At 51.7% G+C, this 13,781-nt stretch overlaps 1 long non-coding RNA gene across 1 annotated transcript; it reads left to right on the top strand.

The window, feature by feature from the left end:
- The first annotated feature begins 128 nt into the window (after positions 1-128).
- On the top strand, positions 129-7,828 carry LOC144315451 (uncharacterized). Its single transcript, XR_013381153.1, has 5 exons — positions 129-548; positions 803-881; positions 1,761-1,960; positions 2,751-3,196; positions 3,587-7,828. It is a non-coding gene; the product is annotated as an uncharacterized LOC144315451 (long non-coding RNA).
- The last annotated feature ends 5,953 nt before the right edge of the window (positions 7,829-13,781 follow it).

Genomic DNA, 13,781 nt, shown 5'->3' with positions numbered 1-13,781 from the left:
AGGGATAAGGACCCCCGGGTGAGGGAAGAGGTCGGGGGTAGGGACCCCCGGGTGAGGGAAGGGGTCGGGGGTAGGGACCCCCGGGTGAGGGAAGGGGTCGGGGGTAGGCACCCCCGGGTGAGGGAAGAGGTCCGGGGTAGGGACCCTCGGGTGAGGGAAGGGGTCCGGGGTAGGGAGGTAGCGGGTGTGTGTCCGCTTCTGTCAGGCCCATGGCCGCGGCCCAGGTCTGTGGCTGGGGCTCCCTCCAGCACTCGGTTCCTAGGCGTCCACAGGAGCTTGGTTGAGCGTGGCTCACACACCGCGCAGTTCACCTGTCTCAGGTGTTGCTCCCAGGGCTTGGGCACAGGCGCAGCCCCAGGCGGCTGCCTCTCACCTCGGGAGCAGGGGCCTCAGCCCGACGAGGCGCCCAGGCCCTGGAGCCCCGAGGGCCGCCGATCCACACGCTCTCCACAGAGGAAGCTCATCAAACAGTCCCGCAACACCTCACCCTGCTTTCGGGGCCACTAACCCAGCTCACACCGTGGAATCGTCCCCCGTAAGGCTCTTAGGTTCGAGCCCCGGGTGTGCCTCCTTTTCAGTGGGGACCCCAGTGACTGGGAGCAGGTGGGAGATGCCGTGACCCAAGCAGAGGCGGCCCTTCGCCTGACGGGAGCAGCCCCCTGCCGTGGGCGGCGCAGGCCTCCGGGAGTGTCCACCTGGCAGCGGGGAGCGACGGCCCGTGTAGGGACGTGGGCGGGTGGGAGAAGAGAAGCCTGCAGAGGACGGTGGCGGAGACGGAGAAGACAGTCCAGACACCTTTCAGGGATGAGAGGAAGGAGGCCAGGCAGCGCCATCGGCTGTGCTCATCTGTCAGGAAGCAAGAGTCTCCTGGCGGGGGGATGGTGAGTCACATGTCAGCTTTCCGAAACGTGAATGAAAGGGAGGAAGTAGAAACAGGAAGGGTCATGTCTCTGTCAGGAGGTTTGCTGGTGACGGCGGCAGAGCCGGGAACGCAGAGTGGGAGGGACGAAACATGCTGGTGTTGGGGACGGAGCCGGTCAGGGGAGAGGAGAGCCAGGGCGAGGAGGCCTGGTGTACCAGGGCACTGCTCTGCTTCCCCTTGTTGCCATGGCCGCTGGGAGCCTCAATGCAGAGCCTGGAGCCACAGTGTGCAGCCAGGGGCCTGGGTGCAGAGCCCAGGGGCCTGGGTGCCGAGCCAGGACCTGAGGGGCCTGGGCAGAGCCCAGGAGCCTGGGTGCTGAGTAGGCCTGAATGCAGAGCCTAGAAGGCCTTGGTGCTGAGCCGGGAGCTGGGGGTCCTGGGTACAGAGCCCAGGGGCCTGGGTACTGAGCTGAGTAGGACTGGGTGCAGAGCCTAGGAGGCCTAGGTGCTGAGCTGGGTAGGAGTGGGCACAGACTCAGGGGGCCTGGTAACAGAGCTAGGATGTGGGGTGGCCTGAGTGCAGAGCTGGAGGGGGCTGGGTATGGAGCTGAGGGGCCCGATATCAGAGCTCAGGAGCCTGAGGGCAGAGCCTGGGCAGGAGGCGGCTGGGCACGGAACTGGGGATCCTGAGTGTAGAGCTGGGGCAGGTGGTGGCCTGGGTGCAGAGCTGGGGGGCCTGGGTGCAGAGCCGGGGCAGGGCTGGCTGGGTGCGGACCCCTTTGGGGCTGACAGCATGGTGGCCGCGGCCCTGGCGTTCCCAGTCTGCCCTTCCCCTGGCTCTCGTCCCTGTCCTGAAGTTGTTTTCACTTTCTGTCATTACTCACCCTTGTGTTTCATAGTCCACAAGATAAGGTTTGAAATCTTAAAGGAAAACACAGCAAGAAGCGTGAGGAGGACAAAGAGACTCCAGAAAGCAAACCCACAAAAGGTTCCAGTAATGGGAGCTGGAGCCCCTGCTTCAGGGGAAGGCTCCCAGCCTTCTCTCAGACCAGGGGCTCGGGGGGACATGACGATCCCCAAACTTCCTGTCTTAACAAAGGTACAGAATCGCACACACACAAAGGGTAAGCTGTCATCTGCTTAAGAACGCAAAGTCTCACATATTACAAACCATTTCAAATGGTTTTAAAAATATTAACCTTTAAGTAAGGAGTAAATTTCCATCCTTTAGAAAAATAAATTCTATGAAACTGTTCACTCTCCAATAATGTCAACCAAGTAAAGGGTCAGGACAGAGTTAGAGGAACAACGGGTTTGCAGAGGTTGCAGGAGGCATCGTGCCCACTGGCTGGCGGTGCCTGGCCTACCCGACCCCCCTCTGTAAAAACTGATTTTGTTTTGGAATGCACTAGAATGTTCCTTCAGCTACAAGCTGGGTTGAACAACGAGGCCAACTTGAAGAATGTCTGGCTTGGTTCAGTTTGTTACTGTAAATAACGTAGGCTAATGTGCTGGAAACAAATGTCCCAAACCTCAGTACTCCTGCCTCCGGGGAATAGTAGGTCCAAGCGTGGAACCCAACGTTGGGAGCCTCCAGTGGGCACCATGCAGCGGAAGCCCTGCCGTCCCTGCGGGCTGTTGTCTGGCTGTCCCCTCACTGTCTCCTCTGCTCTGATTTTTCTTGCTCCCATTTCTGGGTGGCTTATTTCTGGTCTGTAATATAAATGTTTCCATACCCGTGCCCACACCTCCTTGGCTCAGTCCTCATGGCCCCTTGTGTGGTGCTAGGCATACTTTGGGCATCTAATCAATACTGGAAGGTGAGCGTTGATGAGCTGCACAGCGCTGGCCTGGCCTGTTTGAGCTACTACCTCTTTTTCCCTCCCTAGCCCACTGCCGCTCCCTGTGTCACTACTCCCTGCATGGCTGGGAGCCTTCCCCTGAAGCAGAGGAAGACACCTGGCCATGTTAAGGAGGAGACACCGTGTTGGCAGCAGTGTGGCCAGGGTCGCGGTCCATAAGGCTCCGAGAGCTTATGAGGGGGACCAGGCCGCCGGCTGGAGAAACAGCACCTGTTCTCAACCACTTTGCTGAGCTGCTGGATGGTGTCAGGACGTGCTGGCCTGTGTCAGCTCCGGGAGACGTCACTGTCCTGATGTGTCCCCTCTGAACGACTGGGACATCCTCAAGCCCATCACATACGGAAGCTTCCTCAGAGCTAAGGTCACCCCTAGGGCATGGAGCAGGGCTCGAGGTGTCACACTCCAAAGATGAAGGAAGCCCAGTTACTCAGTGGAGCCATGTCCTTCCAGAGCAAACTCACACGCTGACACAGGTAGACATGGAATAATTGTGCCCCAACTGCACACTCCCTCCCGACGGCTTACACAAACAGGTTCACATCAGAGCACAAACATTGCGGTTTGAGCACAAACTAGGTTTGAGTTCTACTTCACCTGGGTGTTAAAAATCACTCAACCTGTGGAAGTTTCATTTACTCCCCAAAGGTTTTTCCCTTTTCAGCAATCAATATGATCATTTTGCTTACTAGTCAAACCCACATTCTTCTACAGCTTTGTACTGGGCGGGGGGGGGGGGGGGGGGGGGGAAGAACCAGTGCTCAATACTTGGCACTTCACAAACCACCTTTATGTTTCTCCCGTTGGGCGTCAAGACCTCTGATGCCAGCCCCGAGGCTCTGTCACTGTTACCACTTTACCAACAGGATGCTCGGGGACGGAGTGCCAGTGCAGCTGGCCAGGCCTGGTGGCTCTTGGCTGGCATGAAGATCCAGCCCCAGATGCCCTGCGCCGAAAACCAAGGCAACGCATGAGCAGTGTGAGATGAGGCCACAGTGGTGATGCCAAGCTCTTTCTAGTTTATAGGACTGCAAACACTTCATGGCTTATCATTGAGGAACATTCCAGAATTTCTTCACCAAGGTCAATGTCACGGAGCAGCACAGCTTAGGAAACCTCAGAGTCCATGTCTGCCACCCCAGCTCCACCCCCATCGCCCCGTCCTCCTGCTGAGGGAGCAGCGACAGTCGGCGTCACTCACTCCACTCACTCCCTTCTTCAGACAGCGAGGTGTCCCAAGCCGAGTGGCACAGGCTGTTCTGTGTGGGTTCAAACCATTGCTTTGCACTCAAGCCAACCCTGAACACCGTCCCATGTGATTGTATCCCCAGCATGTGGCAGTCAGTGGGAGACCCAGGCCCTGCCTCTAGAGTTTCAGTCAGTGGGGTCTGGGTCCCTCAGCAGTTCCTGGAACCTTCCAGAATGGGCAACTTAACCATCTTCCCCTGTGTCAGGCAGCACCGCCACAGGGCCACTATGGAACATGTCTTCTGTTCCCCTCGGTAACGGACATGCCCTGATCTGGAATGTGCATGCTTGCCGTGGACTGTCCTCTCTGGCTCGAGAACCGGGGACACCAGGGGCACCACCCGCTGACCGTGTGCCCATGTCCATGTACAGCTCCACCCCAGCGGACGTTAGCTGGCTCCTACCAGAGCCTGAGGGCCCCTGGCTCGATGGGCCCATGGGCTTCCAATGTGGGCAGGTGCTGCTCATCCTTAGCAGCAGCATCCTCAGCCTTGGAGTGGGGGAAGCAGCAGGAAGAATGCTGAGGGGACAAGCCAGGAGTGGGAAGGACCCAGAGGACAGCGGCCGTCCCTGCACACAGGCCCACCGCTGCCCAGGCTGAGGCTGCTCCGGGCCGACCCAGGACCCTTGAGGGAGCAGCTGTCACCTACCTGGGCACCTCGGTCATGTCTAGGTGACACAGGGCAGCCACCTTGCTGTCCTGCCTTCCCCTTCTCCCCGGGCCAGCACTGTAACAACTGTCGTGTGGCTTCATTTCCTTGAGTAGACTTAGGCGTGGTTTACTTTTTAAAAATCCCTCAAAAGAGCATTTTGAATGGCGTCTGGTGATACAAAAGGAGCCCGGCGGGGCAGAGATGTGGCTGCAGCCCTGGTTCCTTCCCCAGTGCCTGCAGAGGCACGGCAGGGATGCAGCAGGGATGTTGCAGGGACAGAGAGAGGGTCAGGAGGGAGGATCCAGGAGACAGGCCGAGGAAGGAGGCAGGAGGGATGGGGGGCCTTCTCATCCTTTCTGTAGCTGATCTCCCCACCTCATCTATAAAAGTGATCCGACACTGGAGGCCACTGGACTGTCCTGGGAGGCATTTCCTGGCATTGCTGCGGGTCCCCGTGGCCGGGCCCGTCAGCAGGCTGGGGCGGGTGGCCTGTGTCCAGGGCCAGTAGGTGCAGGTGTGACGGGCCGATGCAGCCTGCGTGGTACACAGTGGAGGTGCCGAGCATCTGTCCTGCCCGCTGCAGACACTCATTCCTGCCCCTGCCTGGGATTGCTGGACTGTTGCACACATCTGCGGGATGGAGCTCGCGGTCATGGCCCTCAGTGCCTGGAAGTGCCCGCATCCTCCCGGGGTGCTGCTCATGGGAGCCCGCCGACCTCCATCTGCCAGTCACGTGCACGGGGCTGGGCTGGGTTCAAACCTGGATTGGCTCGGGCTCACTGGGTAGGAGTGCCACACGGGGCTCTGGCACCTGAGCTTGGTTCTGAAGGTCCCCCCCCCATCGGTGCATCTGCAAGAACTGCAGTGGGTGTGTATGTACAGGTTTCGGGAGCTGTGCCAGGTGGGCTCAGCCGCTGCCTTTGCCCTGGGAGGGCCACAGCAGGCCCCTGCTCAGACGGGCACCTGGTATGCAGACAGGTATCCCCACCTGCCTCCAGGGTCAGCTCCTGCAAGCTGCACGGCTGACGTCTGGCCGGAGTAGCTGCCCGGTGTGTGAGCACCAGCCGCAGACTTGGGTCGTCTTTGTCCTGGTTGTTCCTTTCTTTCTGACCTCAAACAGGCCTGTGATGCTCTCAGGAAGGGAGTTCAAGCCTCCAGTAAGTAGCGTACGGGATCATCACATGTGGAAGATAAGGAAGTGTGGGCCTGGGGGCTCTGAGGACTGGCGCTACATGGGGTCTTGCCCAGGTCCCTCTGAAAGGAGGGGGCTAACTGGAGAGGTGACCTGGGGAACAGGGATAAGAAAGGCCTGACTGAGGTCTGTGCTGCAGGCCCTGGGAGCATGGAGTCGGGGCAGGGCCCTGACTGCTCCTTCCCTGTGTCCCATCACTCTGGGCTGTCCCTGCACCTGTGCAGCGAGCATCCCAAGCATCTGAGCAGTCCTGGCACAGAGAAGTGGGCAGACACAAGCACCTGGTGGCCGGCTGTCAGTGCGGGCTGCGTCCAGGGCTGTGTCCAGGGCTGTGGCTGGTGACCGGAAGTGGCCCAGGGAAGGGACTCAGGCACTAGAGAGAGCCGTACAAGCAGTTTGCTCCAGTTGTTTGTTTCAGAAGCGGTCTCTGAACGACGGGGCCGGCCCGTCGTCCTGGGCCTGGAAGTGTCCAGCTGTAGCTCTCCGAGTGACTGCCTGTTTGAAAGAAGGACCCGTGAGCATCTGCTCTGGTGTTTGGTCCTGCTGCTTCTCTTCCCTCTGCCCTCCCTCTTCCTGCCTCTCTTCCCCCTCAAAAACAGACAGACGTGTGAATGTACCCACAGCACTAAACACTTGTCTAAATGACGATGATGACTGTCTCCTAGAGCCAGGCACCACCCCTCAATCTCTCTCTCGTCTGTCATCTCTCCAGCTGCCCATCCTCTGACTTTGAGAATCCTTACACTTGCATCCAATCATGAACAATTATCTGCCCGTTTAGCACTAGGATTATAGTGAAGGCAATAAACGTGAGTGAACACATGCATAAACACCACTCACTGAGTGTTGCAGGGAACAGTACAGCTGCCCTGAGGGACCTCAGGCATGTGACCCCGTGGGGTCTCGGCCCCTTTCCTATCACAGGGCTGCCCATGACAGCTGCCCCCATGGGCCACCTCTCAGTGTGGCTGGGGCTGAGGGCAGGCCCCCCACATGCATGAGAGCATCCTCCAGTTAAGGGGGAGGTGCTCTGCATCTGCAGGATCAGGCTCTTAGGAGCCGTAGTGTGGATGCCTGCAGGGGCTGCGCTCTGGTTTGGCTCTGGAGGATGTAGACAGGTTTTGCCCTCCCTGCACTAATGTGCAAGTACAGTTCATCCACCAGCAGATGTTGGTGAGTGACGACTGTGTCAGGCAGTGCATGTGATTTTTGCTAGGGAAAACTACATCCTGGTGGAGAAAACCCAATTCCTACCCTCCTGGAACATCCATGTCGATGAGGGACATGAAGGGCAGAGTCCTTCACGATCAACGTGAAATGACACGTCCTCCTACGTGCAGTGGGGAGGGTGGAAAGGATGCACGGTGGAGAATGACAGGAAGTGCGTCCTTGAAAGTGCCACCAAGGACCCTGGACTGCAGTGTACATCCGGGACTCGTCGGAGGTAGCCAGCGGGAGGACACAGGGGGTGAAGGGGTGAATCTGGGGAGATGGTCCCATCCTGAGTTCCACTGCCTGGGCCAGGGAAGCCTCCAGAACCCAGAACCGTGATGGTGACACCAGCACCGAACCTGTCTTCTGGAGTTGGAACCAAACCTCAACAGCACTGCCCTTTTGAAATCTGAAGACGTTGAAAGCGAGGTGGACTTTGGATTTTAAGTTCTTATCAGGAACTACTTTCGCTAATCGCCATAAAAGGAAAAGCAGTAAAACACGAATGTGAGGGTGGTGATGCAGTGCCGGTTCCCTCCAGGTGCGGATTCACGCACCTGCTACCCCATATGCTTCACTTAGGGCTCCAGAATCTTCACGGGGCAGCCCTCTGTCCCCCGCAGGTCGTGTTCCCAGGTGGTTGCTTAGAAACACCTGTGCCCGGAGGCCCCAGAAATCCGTGACAGACATGGATGAAAGGGAGTGATGCGAACAGGCTGCAGGCCCTGACCCAGTTCCCGAAAGAGCAAGAGTGTGTAGACCGGCTACACCACTGATCATCTCTTATGAACTCAGCCCCAAACCACTGCAGAAACATCACCTGTAGACCACACTAAAAAAAAAAAAAGAAAAAAGAAAAAAAGAAAGAAAAAAAGAAAAAAGAAAAAAAGACACTGGAAAAACTACATTTAGCTTTAACACTTGACTAGCGGGGAGATTTTAGGCACTGATTCATTGACCATCTTTCTCACAGGGTGGCTTTGGCGCCGGGCTTTAAAACATCCCAGCTGGGAATATAAAAAATAGTGAAAGGGAATAAAGGGGAAAGGAGAGAAAATGAGTGGGGAATATCAGAGAGGGAGACAGAACATGAGAGACTCCTAACTCTGAGAAACAAGGGGTGACAGAAGGGGAGGTGGGCGGGGGGTGCGGGTGACTGGGTGATGGGCACTGAGGGGGGCACTTGACGGGATGAGCACTGGGTGTTATGCTATATGTTGGCAAATTGAACTCCAATAAAAAAAATAAATAATAAAAAATAAATAAAACATCCCAGCTGAGGGGAGACGTGGAAATGTGGTCCCCCATAAACTCCCCGGGGCCCTGGCAGGTTTCACCTCCCCTGCGGTCCTTGTACCTGGTCCGCACAGAGCTGTCCCTGGGTGTCGTGCCGTCCTTGTATGAGGGCCACAGTCAGTGCCTTCCAAGGCTACACCAAGTCCTGGGGCTAAGATGCCTTTTTCTGGAAAACACTGGCTGCGTCGAGGGCCTCAGAAGTTAAAGGCACACGCAGAGGAGGAAGGCAGTTGAGTGCAGGTTGGGGCAGACGTGCTAGCGCCAGCAGGTGCCATGGGCTTGACACATGCAGTCCTGGCTCAGATGCTTATTCTCCGAGTGCTCCCGGAAACCGTGTCAGAGGGGCCGCTTGCCCCTGTCCTGGCCCCAGGCGTCACTACTGCAAGAAGGTGGCAGGGGGATCCCTGGGTGGCTCAGCGGTTTGGCGCCTGCCTTTGGCCCAGGGCGCGATCCTGGAGACCCGGGATCGAATCCCACGTCGGGCTCCCGGTGCATGGAGCCTGCTTCTCCCTCTGCCTGTGTCTCTGCCTCTCTCTCTCTCTGTGTGACTATCATAAATAAATAAAAATTAAAAAAAAAAAGAAGGTAGCAGGGTGGCCACAGCACCTGTGTCCCTCATGGGGGTCTGGGTTTTCTGCAGCAGAGGCTTCCTACAAGAACAGGGGCCCCACACCGGGTACCGTCCCTGCACCGCGCCCGGAGGCTGAGCTACTGGGTGTGCCCAGACATCTGCTCACCTTCCTGCCCTGTCACCCAGTCCTGCCGCCGCTTTTCAGCTCTTGCTCTTCATGGAATGTAAGGTACCTGCAGAGAAGGACACCAAACACGTCAGCTTGCTGAATTTTCAGAGAGGGAGCATGCCTTTGTCTTCAGAGCCCAGGTGAAAACCTGGACAAAGGACCCAGAGGCCTCCCCGACCCCCACGGTGCTGCCTTCTGATGGTTGTCTTGTTTTGCTATTTTTTGTACGTTATGCAAATGAATTTTTTGCTACATTTTCATTGGATTTTTTCCCATATACTAAATTTACTGTAAAATGCACTTAACGTTTGTTTAGAAGTAGAGCTGAAGACACAAGGTGTTGTCAAGTGAGTGCATGTCATTACTGGAAATGCCAGAGAAATCGCATTGTAATGACCCAGACCTAAAACCCGAGACCCCAATATACACAGAAAGAACGTGGTTGAAGCGATAACTGTAGAGGCCTCCATGGTAACCAAGAAACAACTGATGGGGGTGAGGGTGGGATGGTAAGGGTGGGAGTTAGGGGTGAGGGTGAGGATGGGATACTGGGAGGGGATAATAGTGGGATGGCAGGGATGGGGGTGTTGGGGTGGGGGTGGCATTTAGAGCTCCAGCCAGTGACTCTGGGGTGCTCAATCCAGGCCATAGCAGCCACTGAGCCTACATGTCCTATAAGACACACTCCCCAGCTCTAGAGACTTCAGTCCTGTTAGACAAGAATAAAACACCAGCAAGACAGCACCAAGCAGAACAGCATGAAGGAGTGTCAGCAAATGTCCTCAGTGTCCTGGTTCAGAAGTGTCTTTTGTAGTGAGGGTGTTTTACAATTTAGATTTCTCAGTCTAGAACATTGTACTTTTATTCATTTGTATCTTTACATTCTCTATTGAATCTACAAAAAATGAAAATGTACTTCTCTTAAAATATTTTAGAAATCAGATTTGTAATAAATCATATGGACCTTACCCCTATAATTCTAAATTAATGAGGTTTGATTATGATTTGCTTTCATTGTGTAAGTAGATAGTTTGGGGAAAATAGGTATCTCTAAATCAAGCCATTTCTAGTCTCCGTGGTCCTCCTGATGCCCCTGCGTAGAACGGGGAAGTCACTGTGTTCAAGTCAGAGAAGGTGCCATGAGGTGGAAGGCCAGGCTGCACCTTACAGGACAATGTCGCTGAGATGAGAAGGGATGAGGGGAGAGCCCACCAGGCAGCGTGTGGATAGCACAGGGGGACAGGGACAGGTGGTCCCTGCCCCCAGGCTGGGATGTGCCGTCCAAGCCCCCGCAGCCTGCTGCTGCCCACTGCTGCCCGCAGAGCCCCAGCACAGCGGCCGGGTGGGGCCTCCGAATCTGGCGGGTTCTGACTTAGAACAACTGCCAAGCTTGTGTTCCTTTGGCACCGAACATATGCTACAGGGATGGCAGCACGTCGGTTCCCCTGGAACTTTGGGGTTTGTAAGATTCCTAGTCCACCAAGCACAAGTCATCATGAGGGATTTGACCTGCATGATTTCTGAGCTCCAGCTGTGCACCACCGCTTTGCCCCGGGGATCCGGAACTTCACCAGGATCTCCATTAGGAGGCGAGACAGGTGCTGCAGGGATCGACGCACCGAGTGTGTGCAGTCGGAATGCAGAGGACTCATCACCACCGCTGGACTCAGGGCAGCTTCAATCCTCATGTTTTGAAAGATGGGCTGGATTTTGATGGCAGGACAAGAACACAAATAGTTTAAAAGTAGTTACAGCTTGGCTGATTATAAGCTATTGGTAACTCTATAAATACACGGTTCGTGTTGTTAAAGCCTGTCTGATTATTGTCACAACTCTGGAGTGAGTTCTGTCCACATTTTCAAAGTGTAACATGGTCTATGATACAACTGGCTGCTTTAATCTCTTGAAACAGAAAGAGGAAGAGAAGAAATTAGAAATTAATGACCTTCTGCTTACAATTTTTTTTAACAAAAACGTATTTCTTTTTTTTTTTCTTTTTTTTTTAAAGATTTCATTTATTTATTCATGATAGTCACACAGAGAGAGACAGAGAGGCAGAGACACAGGCAGAGGGAGAAGCAGGCTCCATGCACCGGGAGCCCGACGTGGGATTCGATCCCGGGTCTCCAGGATCGCGCCCTGGGCCAAAGGCAGGCGCCAAACTGCTGCGCCACCCAGGGATCCCCAAAAACGTATTTCTTAAGTTAAAAAATACGTCGATGTTTATTTCCTCAAAGATATGTTAACTTAGTAAGAAAAATATTAGACATTGAATTTAACTCTCAATTTTCGCTTGGAAACTTTTTTATCAATTTAAAAAAATGATGAAAATCGTCAAGAAGCATACAAACAATTGTATGGTCTCGATGTGCTACCAAAATGGCTCTGTGCTTGGGCATTAGATAAACTAAGAAAATCTGATTTAAAAAAGGAGATATAAAATGTAAAAACCCCAATATTAGCAGCACATCTCATCCCAGACTAAAGACTATTTTACATTTAAAAATGACTCCCTTTTCAAATTATAAATGTAATAAACACACATTATGGAGAATTTGGAAAAATAATGTCTTAGGCCAAAATAAAATTGCCTGTCAATTCCACCATTTAGGGGGAAAAAACCATAATACTCTGGATTTTGTTTCGATCTTTTTTTCTGTGCAACAGAGTTGGGATAATACAGCATGTTGGTGATCCGGAGTGGAGAGCATACATTAAAACCCACAAGCAAAACTTGTAATGAGTGCAGAGATGCGGGCCGTTGTGCACACACTGCTGTTGAAACCAGTTATTCACAGAGATCCAGCCTGCTGATTTCTCTAAACATTGTCATTTCCAAGGTTGTTAATATTCTTCAGATTGTGTCTGTCCACATGGCTGTGTAGTTTTTCACCAGAGGAAATTCCCCCACAATTAATTTCTCCCTTCTCTTTTTTTTTTTGAATTTTGGGGATCTACTATTTTATGGTTATTAATAATACTACAACAAATATCCTCATATCCACAACTTTGCTCATTCTTGATTTTTCCATAGGTTCACAGAACCAGAATAAATGGGTCATAACATTTGAAATTGGTAAGCCTTCTGGTAAGTATTGCCAAAACTGCTTCTAGAAAAGTTGTCTAAATTTATCTTCTTCCACTGGTGTCGGACAGTGTCCAGCTTAACAGATTCTGTCCAAAGAAGATGCTTATCAAAACATAATAAAAAAGAAATAAATGCAACTTTTTCATTGATAAATTGATTTCTAATTTTTTGATATATACGTTGAATTCTAGGGAAGTCGAATATTATTTGACATTTGTTATGTACTCTTAAATAATTGCCAGTTAATGTCTTTCTCCATGTTTTTTTTTCAGGGAGTTTATCTGTTAGTTACTGATTTTTAAAATAATCAAAATCATTAGATGAATTAATGCTTTGTTTTTCACATATAATGTGAATATTTTCTTCTAATTTTTCATTTGCTTTTAACTTCGTTAATTGAAATTTTGACATCTAGACATTTTACCATTTTTGGTATAAAATCTGTTACTGTTTTTGCTTGTGGGTTATTTCTTTGCTTTTGTGTATTAAAAAGATAGGCTTAAAAAAAAAAAGATAGGCTTTTTCCCTCAAAAGTTCACATAAATACCCACTGACATTTTGATGTTTAAATCTGACTTCTTTAGTCATTATCTATAAATATAATATTTGATATATATTATGTTTATACATTATAATTATTATATATAAAAACATGGTTATCATGTAGTATGTAGATGTAGTTATTATATGATTTATTTATTTATTTATTTAAAGATTTTATTTATTTATTCATGAGAAACACAGAGAGAGAGAGGCAGAGACACAGACAGAGGGAGAAGCAGGTTCCATGTAGGGAGCCTGACGCGGGACTCGTTCTTGGGTCTCCAGGATCAGGCCCTGGGCTGAAGGCGGTGCTAAACTGCCGAGCCACCCAGGCTGCCTATATAATCTTTTCATAGTTATTAATAAAACGATGTTCTTTCTGAGATGGTCTTTAAGTGACTGATCTGTTTTGCATAGTGAAACCAAGTCAAACAGGGTTTTGTAGGAATATAGTCCAGGACTTGCATTAACTATTTATGTTAATGTACCTAACACAGGAATATCGAAAGTTAAGTGAATTCAAGTACTTTGCAAATATAATTTTTCTTTTAAAAGGTTCAATTTTAGCACTTGACCAGATCTCTTCAAGGTGGGAAGTAATTAGATGGATCTCTGCACTTATAAATTCATGCTCCACGGAAGATCTGGACTTGCCAAGGTCTTGATGAAGACCGTCTTCTGGGCACTGCCACTAGCTCACAGTGGCCGCTGCTGTAGTTGGAAGGTGACCCTGAGCTCCACGGCTCCGGGCGATGCACACAGTTATCCGAAAAATTCACCCCAAATCATCCTTTGTTTTTAAAGAAGACAAGGGATTTTTTTCTTTCCTCTTTCTTGTGCAAGCCCAAAGCCTTGGCTAGATTGCTCTTTAGGTCTGAGGATAACCAATGGGTTTTCTGGGGATACTGTGTGGAGTCTCCTCTATTAACTATTAACCATGCTTATCTTCTGGGGAGTTGGGAAGTTAGCTGCTGGTGTCTGATCACATGAACACAGGAAGTATTCTGAAATTAAATTAAAATTAATATTTTTAAACATTCAGAGATGGACCATTAAAAACACTGATTAGTATAATTTCAAAAGGTCTCA

This window comes from Canis aureus, chromosome 1 (genome assembly GCF_053574225.1).
Source record: "Canis aureus isolate CA01 chromosome 1, VMU_Caureus_v.1.0, whole genome shotgun sequence".
Classification (NCBI taxonomy): domain Eukaryota; kingdom Metazoa; phylum Chordata; class Mammalia; order Carnivora; family Canidae; genus Canis; species Canis aureus.
This window is presented reverse-complemented; position numbering and strand designations above follow the sequence as displayed.